Source organism: Mugil cephalus, chromosome 15 (assembly GCF_022458985.1).
Source record: "Mugil cephalus isolate CIBA_MC_2020 chromosome 15, CIBA_Mcephalus_1.1, whole genome shotgun sequence".
NCBI classification, from domain to species: Eukaryota; Metazoa; Chordata; class Actinopteri; order Mugiliformes; family Mugilidae; genus Mugil; species Mugil cephalus.
In genome coordinates, this window is record NC_061784.1 from 1675806 (window position 1) to 1689386 (window position 13581).

Here is a 13581-nt window from a genome sequence, read left to right on the forward strand (position 1 = left end):
CAGTATAGGTTTGGATCCACATATTGACTGGTATTGCTCTGTCACCCTGTGATTTCCTATAACTTGTTTAGATGTAGCTTACAACTTTAGGTTTATTGAAGTCAGTTTTATATTATTTGTGTTTTCTTTTAAGTTGTGTGACTAAGTTCATTGCCACTGTTCCTTGGGGCTAAACAGATGGATGAAAGGAGTGAACAGCATGAACTTTAATAGATAAGGGATATAAAGCATAGCATCGTTGTGCCCTCTTTGCTCATTTGCCACCTGCATTGCTCTGTGCTTTGGCTGTGCTGTGAGTCTGTATTAATACCTACTGAATGACCAGTGTTTCTGATTTTGTTTTATTTCAACAGAAATTTCCACCACATACTATACCTTTAACAGGTAGATCCTGTTGCCTCCCTGAGTGTCTTTTTCTGTTTGTGTGTTATCTCAGTGACCAGTCTTCCTCTTAATGTATGTTGGGATATGCTGGACAGACCCTGGACAGAAATAAGTAAGATAAACATACCACAGGAATGAATGGATGTTTAGAACGAGATTTCTGCAGTTAAATAATGAAGCCAACAGATAAACGGCACAAGCTGCAATTCTTTAAACAGCCACTTGAGGCTGGCTGTGAAAGCGAGTCATCTCAAAAGACCTCATTTGAAAGTCACCATATGTGCAGCAGAAACAAAGGTTTGCAGCTTGGGAAAAATTTCCCCCCATTTATGCCAACAGTACAGAGGCTGAACTGTTGTATAGCTCATCTGTTTAAATTAGTATTAAGGCTTAAAGTTATGTATAACGAAGGGTGTGTTTCCTTTGAGTGAAAAACAAGTGCCCTCACAGGCTGCTAGCTCGTGCCTGAGCTCCACTCAGGCTCCGCCTCATTTTTTGAATTAGCCATGAGTTAGGTGAAAGTCAGGTGCTGCCAAGATGCCAACGGCCGGAACGACCACAGTACAAAATATCTCTTTAGGAAATACAAGACTACAGTAGACATTTTGCTTGTAATCTCACCACTTAACCAATTCGAATACACTATAAAGTAAACATAAGCTTTACATAAGAGACGCCACAAGGTCTCTAATTTAAAAAGTTCTCACTGAAATGAAAAGCAGCATGCCACCACTGCTACGACTGAACCATTACACTGGTGTTCAAATCTTCTGACCATCTCAAGAAGTCCAACACATATGTACTATGGACTATACCGTATATACATTCAAAATGTGTACCAGGTTATACAATAATCACATATCAAGATATTATAAAATAAACCCAGCAACAACTCTCCCGCCATTTGCTTGTTGTTGAACAGGTTAGGCATGCGTTTCCTTGCAACCAACACTGTGAATCAAACGGTAATTTCTGTCTCAGTCCTTTAAACAGTGAGTTGCTATTCAAATTAGTAAATTAATAAAAAAGTCTGAATAAATTTAAATGTGTACAAAAAAATAAATAGAAGGTAAATTGCATTCTGATATTTAAGGTATCAGAACACATATTCCTTTCATTTCACGATGACAATTTCAAAAGAAAATTCTTTGTTTAAAAAATATCTACCAGAAGGCATAATGCCCGACCGTGATTACCTGCAGCTGCATTTCAACTCAAGAAAAAAAAGAAGAAAAAAAAGAAAGAATACAGCTCTAAATTCTGTGGAAATACTGGACGGTTCCAACTATCTTTTTTTTTTTTTTTAAATAATACCACAACACAAATACTATTGTGTAAATAATTCTCCCTGAGTTTACCCAAAGCACAGCACATACCGATGTACAGTACTCTGAGTGAGACTCTGAACAATCTTAACATTTTAGCTGCTGTGAGTGAAGTTTACTGGCATGAGGCTTAAAAAGTCACCCGGATGCCAAGAAGGAAGTGGAGAATTTACAACACTTATTCTCTGTATGATAGTTTATAAAGTTACGAAGGATTATAATACCTTTTCATTTTCTTAAACTCCCTTCCCTTTCAACTAGGCAGTGATCTAAGCATGACTTGGAGGAAACCATATGGGTAGCAGGGTGAATTGAGGACACACATGCACCTTGGCAAACGTACAACTTTGCTATTAGAATCCAGGATACATTTTTTGAATCAGTTGAATACCTAAGCCAGCATGTGTGTTCACAGGGTGAGTTTCTTAAAAAAAATTAAATACTTCCTGAGGGATTCAATTATATTTTATTTCAATAATTTTTAGTTGATTTGAAAATGTGAAAGAAGGACTTCTGTAACAAACAGCTCAAATAAAAAGCTTGGGAAAGAACATCAGGAATATTTAAGGAGCGTGACTCAACAGTCTGTTAGCAATTTTAGCATAGGTAATGGAAACACATGTTCACGTGCAGCATTGTGTTTGTACTGTATGTACTGTACATGTATCAAAGAGCAAGAGAAAATTTACATGCAATGAACACATCTTAGGAACAAGAAAGATATTTTATAATTATATGATCCTGAACATAAATCAATAAAATCTGATTTGTTGAACCTATATCAATGTGTAAAATAATAAAAAATAGTTTGCCCCGGGGCCACGATGAAGTGTGCAATTCTATCCACATTTTGGAAACACTCAACAGTCACTCCTCTTATATTCTGCCATCAAGCTATTTGGGAATTAGGGGGAGCAACTGTGTTTCATAAGGCTTCATAAAGTTTTATAACCGAACAAAAGCTTCCTGACGACTGCCTGGCACATTCGCAAATACTTATTCGGTCTCAATGTGTGCTTTCATTTCACATTCCTGTGATACTTGCAGGGAGGGAAGATTCCAAAACAAATGTCCTTTGAAAACTGAAAAGCATACCATAAAGTTTTTTGTTTGTCCGTTTCCTACGTGCTGCATGATCTCAAAGTCATTGTGACCAGTCTTTTGGATTCTGACTGCCAATTAACCAAAAAAAAATATATCCTTCTCAGTTCCTTCTTCTTTAAGAATTATGAATAAACAAAATACAGATTGGTCTAAAATAATAATCTTATATTTTATTCCAAAGTGTTTTTATCCTTTCCACCTCATCAATAAAAAAGATGCATATTTCCTCCCCTTAAAACCAAAGAATAATCTGTTGTTTGTCACCATAACTCATTCCACAAAGCTACTAATGCTCCCTCCTTAATTACAAAGGCGGCTTATACTGATTGTCAATAGGTGATTGTGTTATTAGTATTTTCAAGAATAAAAAATGAATAAAAAAATAATATGAAGATAATATGAAGCAAAGCATGTTATGTGTGAAAAGGGTGATTTGGGGTTGAGAAATCCAAGCCAGTGAGCCAGGAGGTGGCTAGCCTGCCAATTAATTTCTGCAACAAAAAAAAAAAAAAAAAAATCCCCCAAAGCAGAACTGCTAATGTTTTTACTGTGATCAGGGGATGTAGAGAAAATCAATGAGTTTGTTTCATACAAAATTCTTTCCTTCTAAAATGCTATAGGGGTTACAGATTTTTTTTTGAGGTTTCCATGGCAACCAGGGACTCAAACACAGCATTACAACTGTAACTGCTGTGTAAAACAGGAGCGTTGGCAATAAACTTTAGGTGAGAAACTGAGAAACTTTATCTTTTCATCTTAAACAAAACCAAATCTTTAAGCGTAAAGTCTATTAAAACTTTAAATGCTATTGCACAGTTAACTACTAGACTTATTAGGTTTAAGATGTGCACCTGAAAACGGTCTCATTTGGCAATCACATCAAACATGAGCCTTACTCCACGAGGGAATATACTTCTTTCTAGTGAGTATCATACAGGAACGGAAAAACAAAAACAAACAAAGAAAAAAAAAATAAAAACTGGGAAAGGATCAACTCTGCCTGAGACAAAAAGGCCAAGCAGTTAACAAGCACTGTGACATTCTGGATGCTATCCACAAAGTGGCTTGTTATATCGATGGATCTCTACTGCATTCCCAAAATGGCTGCCAAATATGCTCAACCGGGCTACACAAAGTGCCAGAATGAACTCAAGTGTGAGTTTTTGTCATGCAACGGCAAAACACACAACGTGGAAATTTAAATCTTGCAACATTAATTTCTCTTCATCTTTTAATATTGTCTGTACATGTCGAAACCCATAAGTACACTCTCTAAATTTGCATTTTAGATGAATACAATTACAGTTACACAAGGCAAAAAGAACGGCAATGTGTGATTCAGTGAATTCTGCTCATGACCAATATTACACGCTCACTCCTACCGCTCTTGTCTTTTCCACTACGTGCATACAAAGAGATTCCTATTGAAGATATATTTATAAATTTAATTGTGTAAGTTAGGGGCCACCAGGATTACCTGGTAACAGCCTGGTAAAGATGGCTGGAACCTGTGGGAATGCCAGAAATTTATAATTGCGGAGGCTTCACAGAGATGTCTCTGTCTTATCTATTTGGACAGCAGTGCCTTTACTCCACTTAAAAAATTATTTGGAATACCGATCTGCCATCTGTGTGCATGTACAGAACAAGAAGATTGTTGTTGTCGTTTTGTTGTATGTCTCTTCCAAAGAAGCCCTGATTACAGTAGTACAGCATAGTACCCTTACCCTTACACATTTTTTTTTCACTTGAATCAACCCAAATAATCAGGTGAGAGAAATGTGCAAAAGTGTGACTAAATCAGCCATTTCAAAACTGCGTCCTGTGGCCGCATTGTGCCAGTTTTGTTGGTCAATAACAAAAAACACGACAAGAAGAGACGAAGGCGAGTTACAGAGGACGAGTGAGGGATGGTGAAGCCAAAAGAAAATTGGGATTGATTACCGGGTGTGGATTAACTGAACACCCCTCCACCCCCTTGTTTTCAGGATAGTGCAGGTCTACAGTGTATCTGCTGGGTTCTCCTTGATATAATAATGACTTTCCTTGATCTGCAGACATACTCTTAAATATTCATTAGTCATTGGTGGGTTTAAGCTGTGACACAGAAAGCAGGCAAATGGTGATGGCTCAAACACCGTGAATATTAATGTACATGTGGAATACATACATACAAATACTCATTAGCGACTTAACTGAAATGAAGCTGGGCACCTGATACTGGGACTACAAACACTCCCACAGCACATAATGGCTGACTCTCTTCCAGCAGCTACTGTACACCACTGTGCTGATAGAGTTTTTGACATGAAGCTCATGAAGCTGTGGTGAGAGCCCACTTAGAGGCAAGACAAGCACTCTTAAATGGATTTTTTATTATTATTATTATTTTACATTTTGTTTTTTTGTTTTTTTTCAAACGAGGATGATTCAATCCAGCATGCACATTGTGACTATTTAATTATTTACTTTCTCAACTACAAGCACCCTATCAAATCCATATGCTCGTCTGCAATCATGCGCGTTAAAAATCTTAGGTGAAGTGCCGCACGAACAGCTCCCCAAATGTGTACATTCATAAAAGATCCAGTGCATCCACCAATTACATAAGACTGCAACCCATTTACGTTGTGGTATTCTGAATGAAAAGGAGGAAGAGACCGCAACAAGAGTGGGAAAAGATAAAGGCACACCTAAAAACCTTTATGTACACGCAGGTGCACCGAAATACCGTGCCAGCGGAGGGAGATGGACGCAGCGCTCTACGCGCCGTCCTCCCCAGGGTCAAACCCGGGACCGGTCTTCTTGTTTGTGGCTATTAACAGAAACACCTTCCACGCCGGGACCCAACCCCTGACATCACTAACGTGCTGTCGCACAGCTTTACACCCCCGCACAACTTCTGGGCTCCGGGCCGTGTCTATAAATCGGGCACAAAACGTGATGTATTGCAGAAAGTGGCGTTTCTAGCAGATACAAGAACATGCTGTATTACTCCATTTATCCGACAAAGCCTAGCGCTTTGGGACAACATCTGTTTGCCACACACACACACATGCACGGACGTTCTGTCCTTTCCCCAGCCACACACATCCCGTGCGCACAGATAGATGGAGCCCTAAAGACTGACATGTTGCTCGGGATAAACTCCCCCTGGCCCTTTCGGTAAAATTATGAGGAGTCATTGTTTCGTGTGTGTGTGTGTGTATATATACATATAAATACATATTTATTTTATTGCGCCAACACTATATTGAACTTTAATCAAGAGCGACTGTATGTATATAGTCATCTAATAAGCTCAGGAATCACGAGTTGTCCATGAATATTTTGCAACAAAATGTCTCAAAAGGCTCACAGAAAAGCGTCTCTTGCAACTTTAATTACACCAGAGCGTGGCCCCCATATCTAGGCCATCCTATGCCAAAAAAATAAAAATAAAAAATAAAAAAATAAAAAAAATAACAGCCTCCCATCGTAAACATTTTTAACAGACTATAGGCTATGAACAAAAAGCGGATTGCGACAGTAAAGGGGAGAAAAGTGATCATTCATTTCTGGAGGAACATGGCACCAAAATCCAGAGCAGAGTCCCGCTGCATCTGTACTTCTTATTTATCTCCGAAATTGAAGCCGCAGTATTGTTTTACCTTTCAGACACAATATTAGCCAGCTTTCCTCCGCCTGCCGAGCAAATGTAACCCCATCTCATGAATGCCACGCCGTATTGATATTAATTCAAAAAAATGTGGGCTAGACATCTGTCTGAGTATTACGCTGTACGACTCGCTCGCTTCTATAAATGATCAATTTCAGACCATCTTTCCGAGCAAGTTCAACAAACCGAATATATATTTTAAGAAACAGATTTCTAGTGAGAGCGTGGTGTTGAGGTAAATTTGCACTAAGGAAACGCGTTTCCTCTGACTCGAATGACTGACCTAAAAGCCAAATGCGCACGTCGGCGCTGCCACAGTTGTTCCGGGCTCACAGTGTGTAAAATACGAGCGAGTAGCCAGCGAGCATCGCTCAGGCTTTCTCTGATTGAGAGAAAACAGACCTGTGAGCACACTTTGACCGGAGTGCCCAGCTCACGGTTGTACCCGAAAGTAGAGGGCTAAAGGTAAAGGGGCACGGAGAGCATAATGACAGATGGGAAACTTGCGTAATGCCCGGGCAGCGCGTTTTTGTAGTCGAATACAAATGGACAACAAAAAAATAAAAATAAAAATCTTGGGAGCCAAAAACACGAGTCCAATAACACGAGGGACTCGTTTGAGTGCATTTTACAAGCTTGGCGTCACGTTTATTGAATGATCCACTAAAGAATGAAGTTTCCGATAACGTACCGCTTAATATTTGGATTCGTAAAGCCTGCCACAACTACATGGAAGTGGGTGACATTTCATGCATCTCACCCGAAAGTCAACGAGCATGTTTTAATCCCCGAGAAATGAAATCCCGTGTATTTCTCCCCTTTGATAAGAGCGTTATAGATGTTGTAAAGACCCATCCCTTTTCCTCCACTTTTCTCAATTTCTTACCTGCACTTCGAAGCTCGTTCAAAAAGTGGCGACAGCGTTTCCAAGGCTTCCCCCTGTTTTCCCCTGACGAAGCGCGTTGAGTTTGTTTTAATAGCTCTATGTTCCCTTACTTTGTTTCATTTCTCACTTCCATCTTCTTTTCATCTCATCAATAAACACACGCTGCAGCCTACCTTCATAGAGCAGCTCGGTTCAAGTGTGCCCTCCCATTTTTTAACTATACATCGAGTACTTTGAGGGGTAGTGGAGGAGGAGGGAAGGGGTGGGGGGTGCGGGCAGGCAGGCACGCCTTTTCACTTAAAGCTGCCATTGGAAGAACAGTCTACTGTCTTGGGTTGGATCAGAAATCCGTCAACATTATTGTGCCCCAATCGCGGGGAGCGCAGCGGGACAGTGAAACCGGCTCCATTATGGCTCTCCAGAAGTAGTGGGAGTTATAGTAATAGTAGTAGTCACAATGTTCGTCCTACTCGATGTGTTCAAGTTTTCGTCTGCCAGAGCAGCAACAGTCATTTTATAAGTGGAAGTCAGGGTGCGAAACAGGCTCACAGTCATGTTACACCCAGGTCAAAGCGACTCATCTACGCATAAACTCCTTTTTTATATATATATATTCAGTGCGTGGCTCCCAACGCCCGCTGTTCAAAATATCAGCGTTCACAAATGTGAATGAACTCAGAAATCTAGCCCCAGTTTGAATCTAAAGGACAGGGGAATTGTCAGTTATACGTTTGTCACGCGTCTGAACTTTGCATTGGACGCAGCCTCTGCCAGTACAGTGAGCCAGCTGCGCCACGGCTTCCCATTGGACGGCGGCGCTGTCGATCATCTCCGGCACCAACAAGCTAGATTGTCTGCCGTGTCTTCTACTTTCTACGCATTTCTATTTTCTCATTTATTTATTTTTTAACGTCCCGAGCTGACCTCGGGTTTGCGAGCAGGGGAAAACATGGTGACGGTTCAGCCGGCCAATCAGATGTGGAAGAGCGATTGCTTTTCTCTCATGATGTTGTTGATTTTATTTTGTCATTATCCAGAGCCTTGAGATACATTCTGGTTGTCGTAGAAAAAAAAACAGTAATGGGTCATGTGGGACCCCCCCCCCACCCACCCACCGCCTTAATGCCCCCTCCCTGTCTAGACAGTGACAGGTGTGCGTGTGTGCGTACACGCTTGTCTGTAGTTCAGATCAGAATAATGATCCTCGGTGAGGGTAGTGTCGAACAGATACTTTCAATAAAATATTCATGCGTGTGTAGTAGCTATACAGCGGAGAAGGCGTACAAAGTAAGCAGCCCTGGATACTGAAAGACAGGCTTTTACTGACAAAGAGGTCAACTAAGGTTACGCTAGATCAGCGTGATGAACAACCCTGCACCCTGAGCTGCAGCGTGTTAAGAGTGAGAAAAACTCGCGTGAAGAAAAGCTGCACTCTTGAACTTTGCTCGCACAGTCCTCCAGCACTAACGGGAGAGACAGAGGTGTCGCTTCAGACAATCGCCATCTCTCGCTGGGTACGGCTCCATACGGATATTGTTGTGTGAGCGCATTGGTGAGCACCCAGGGCACTCAGTTGGCTGTGCGCGCCATCTGCAGGACTGCGATGTGGATTAATACCGCGGGTTCAACGGAGGACACCCTTCCGTCACTGCTTTGACCTACATTAACCAGGAACACCGTAGGAACACTACCGCCGGCCTTAATGCGACGGCTCCAAATCCGACAATGAACTGCGTTTATAAAAAAGCGCTTATAATATTCATTAAACGTCAGAATTGTGGCATTTTAGGACCGCGAAGGGCATATTCGCGTGGCGCGCGCCTCCCGGAACAGTGTTTAAGATACATGGCTTGATTAACAGGCTCAGCCGGCGGCACGTGCAGGGAGGATTCACCAGAGAGAACATTTTGTTTCTGTAGTGGCTTTAAGTGCTCTGCCCGTTCCCCTTGACTGGACATTATGGCAGTGGAGCTATTGTTGGCATTATGGGGAAAACACACACACACACACACACACACACACACACACACACACACACACGCACGCACGCACACACAGATAGATAGATAGATAGATAGATAGATAGATAGATAGATAGATAGATAGATAGATAGATAGATAGATAGATTTTTGTTTATGTTATAGTCCTATTTGTGGAACTGGTGCAATAACACAATAACTAATTGAACTATATGTGTTTTTCATCTAATGAAATAAATATAAAAAAACATAAATTAAAATTATAGTAATTTTCTTTCACCAAACCCTACCATAAAATTACAAATAAATAAATGATAATGTGATTCATATTCTTTGCATTGATCAATGCTAGGATAATATAATATAATATAATATAATATAATATAATATAATATAATATAATATAATATAATACACACACACACACACACACACACACACACACACACACAAAGTCACCTTTGGTAGTTAATATTTTTCAGGAGCAAAAATAATACCAAAAAAAGGGGGGGGGGGGGGGGGGGGGGGGATCCTAAACAATATAAATAGTAATTTTTGGTTATTTTTGCTGATTGGCTGATTTGCTGATTGAAATAAAGGAGACCGTTAAGAGATCATGTATGAATCAGAACCAAATGCTGCCTTGAGATAACCATGTTATCATTTATAAACCTATAACAAAACACTGAACCGTTTCAAACCCTTAAATGTATAATCCTACCAAAAGTTCATTTGAGCATAATATTTCAGCTTAGAGAAAACCAAATGACAATGGCAAAATGTGTGTAAAAAAAAAAAAAAAAATACAAGAAAAGAAAAGAAAAGAAAAAACACACACATGGAAGCTTTTGCTTTGTAGTTTTCCCAAATCAGTCAATTAAACCTATGAATAGTGGCTGTCAAATCTGATTTCACAGCTGACATAATCAGAGATGAATACATTTGTAGAGCCCCTATACTCATTTTTTCATTCATTACTAATTCATTCCTCATAAACTACTAAGATGCAAAAGAAAAAAAAAATGCTTACAACAAACAGTCAATTAGTTTAGAGAGAAAGAACAATAATCATTTTTAATTACAGATTGATTTGATTAAACCTTTACTTAACATTTTGCAACCCACAACACTGCAATCAATTAAGAGACTTTTTTTTTTTACCTTTTATTTTTTGTGATTTATTTTTTGTGATTGAAAAAAAAAACCTCTTGCAACAGCCAAAATTCCTCTTTGGGAACAAAAACAAGAACATACTGTAATTTCACATTAGCAGGTCAAGTCACGTCTTACATAGCTTTAAATGTAACCAACAGAGGGCAGCACTAGGGCTTATCTATCAGAACATTTATTTATTAATTTACTTGGTTGTTCATTCATTGATATGGTCGGCCTCTATGCTGTATGTCCATATGTAAACACAAGATGCACAGCAGATTTTCATTTGCAAATGAGCTATGAGAATTTGGAGGTGTCTCATATTTCATTGGAATTACAGACAATGATATCCTTACTAACTTACTTCTTCTTTTGGAAATCAGCTTCATATCATATGAGCTATAAACAGCAGGCTCTTGCAAGCTGCCATGCTGACCACTCAGATGAAGGCTCTGAGGTGGAAAACAAGGCAAATAATTACTTCCCGCTACCCCGCATTAAGGTACATCAATATTGCCTGTGCTTGTGTGTATTAGATATTGTAAATATTGTGAAATTCTCTAACAGGTCGTATCCTTGTGTCTCTTGTTCTCTTGTTTTAATACTTTCAACTAAATGAACGGCCCAGGGGCCTATTCATTGGCAGAAGGTCTAGACAACTTACTATATGTTGTTATTGACAATGTACAAACTTGTTTAAGTCAGGTGGAACTATGGTTTATAGCTTTTATAGCATCTTTAAAAAATAATAATAATCATTTTAATTTTATTTTGTAGAAACATATGAATGCTTTTTTTTAAACTCCACATTCTTTCTCAATGTTGCAATGTTGTTTTGTCCTCAAGGTACAGTCTGAATGCTTTCTGAAGCGTTTTGGCCTGTTCAGCCATATCAAGATCGATGAATAAGAGAGACACACCTCGATACTCAGTTTGTTACTCAATCCGTATGGTGATTCAAAGTGAATGATGTAGTAGAAACACATTGTATGCATATAATTATATTTTTTACATTTTCTTCCACAGTGGTGATCTAATAAAAAGACGTTACTGTGCAGACATCTGAGTTGAGTGAGAATGTGACCTCGTTTACTCCCTCAGTAATTACACACAAGGCATGCCAGGGCATTTATTGAAGACATTTCACACATGTGGTTTTGGTTGTTGGTAATCTTCTACTTCACATACTGTATTTTCACCTATACAGAAACAGCAACATCTTTGCCTTGTCCCTTGTAACATTTTATGTTTTTGACACAGAAAAATGAACAACCATAGAAATTGCCAGCAAACTACTACAAGTTTGCAAGGGAGAGCTGCTTGCCTCTCATCTTCAAAACTTGCTGCAGGCAGATTGTTGACAAGTGCAGACAATGACATTTCTTTGTTAGTGAGTTCTCTCTTCTTCTTTTGGTTATTTGGTCTTAATTTGTCAATTACAGGGCCTAAAAATAACTTTTTCTGTGGCTGTGCAGCATGTCACTGACAAGCATTAGTGTTACATGTTTCACTGAAACTCCCTAGGAATGTTCACTGACGAGACAGATGTGACAAACTGTAATGTAAGATTCTTCACATCACAACAAGTGTGATTTTCTTTTCTCCTTTTTGGCCGGGACTCCTCTCTGTTTCTAGCTAGGTGTGATCACATTCTGAAGAAACTGTAAAATTGCACTCGTTCAGGTCGTGTTACATTTGTGTGAGGCAAGTCAAATACTAAAGCGCCTTCTTTTTACAGAATAGCACCAACTGTTCCATAAGTCATCCATTCCTTGGGGTTAAAGGTTTTCAGAAGAAACAAAACCAAAAGAAGAAACAGAAAGTATAATATCAATGGCTTGTTCTTTAAGTTTTACTCTTTACCAGCTTGCAACAGCTTCACCATCTGTTATACTGCTGGTGCTTCTAAAGCGCAACTTCTGACAGAACAAGTGGGGAATCATTTGTGCAAAAGCCAAAGTGCTGTGACACACAATGCTAGTACAATGTTTGAATAGAACTGGAGGGATAAAGTGCAGATCCCAGGTTTTCCAAAACAAAATAATCAGGATATTTATTTATATCTGATCAGTTAGTTGAAATATTATTGAAATTGCAATATGGCCCAGTGCAAAATCCAAATTCCAGGAGGTGAGTTTCTATTTTCTTTTTTTATATATATATATATATATATATATATATATATATATAAGAAATTTGTCACAACATACAGTATGAATTAAGTGTTGTGGTTCAGCAAAGATACCCAAGTGTACAAATCATATTCTCCATCATGATTTTTTAATTTTTATCAGTGGAATGAAATCTTGTTTTCCATTAGGCCATGACTTACTGTATTTCACAACCATAGTATCTATCCAATGAAAATATCTGTCAAGCATGCAAGCAGATGCATGTACCGTATCTGTGGTTAAAGGAAAATCGAACATGTTCATAGCAACCAAACAACACTTGAAATGAATTGCAGTGCCATCTTGAAACCAAACTTGTGATCATCTCAGCGAGACTTCAGCCAGAACGCTGCCTAGTGCATGTCTCTTTCAGAAAGACAATAGGGGTAATATAAATGAGTTATCACAATACTGTCTTCTCTGAAAACTGTCCAAGCACCATAAATGATTAATAATCTGTGCCACGGGTCTCCACGTCTTTCTCAACTCTCTGCTTTAAGATTCATGGTTCATGTCAACTCTGTTTGCCACAACTGCAAAACCTCAAATCTGTTGGATAGAGATGGTTCAACCCTTCTGAAAAGTACCTCTCTCCTCTTGATTGTAAATTTAAATTGCCTGGAGGCAGCACACACCCTTTACTTATTTTAAACTGAGATACATTTTTGTCTCGTGTTGCCGGTGTGCAGGAATCATGCAGCCATGCAGAGGGGTTTTCCACAGGAGACGCTGTTTTTAGTCATCGGCTTCACCCTCTCCATCAAAATGTAAATCATGTGTGTAAGTGGAACTTCATAGGCCCCACTCACCACGTCTGTCTTTCAACAGTCTCTTCACAGCTTTCATGGATGACCTGATGGAGATAAGTGCCCCCGGAGCAGAGCTGCAATTGACTCCTCCGGAGGCCTTGGGAACCTC

The 13581-nt window shown here is 39.3% G+C and overlaps 1 protein-coding gene across 3 annotated transcripts in view; it reads right to left on the reverse strand.

Annotated features, from left to right (window-relative positions):
• Positions 1-7583, reverse strand: part of zbtb20 (zinc finger and BTB domain containing 20) — a 34274-nt gene extending 26691 nt beyond the window's left edge. For 2 of the 3 annotated variants that reach the window (XM_047606628.1, XM_047606629.1), the window contains exons 1-2: positions 7358-7583; positions 376-482 (exon numbers count right to left, since the gene is read on the reverse strand). The gene's annotated coding sequence lies outside the window, so the exon portion shown is untranslated. The remainder of the gene's footprint in view (positions 1-375; positions 483-7357) is intronic. The other variant, XM_047606627.1, reaches the window with a different exon arrangement.
• Positions 7584-13581: the final 5998 nt, after the last annotated feature.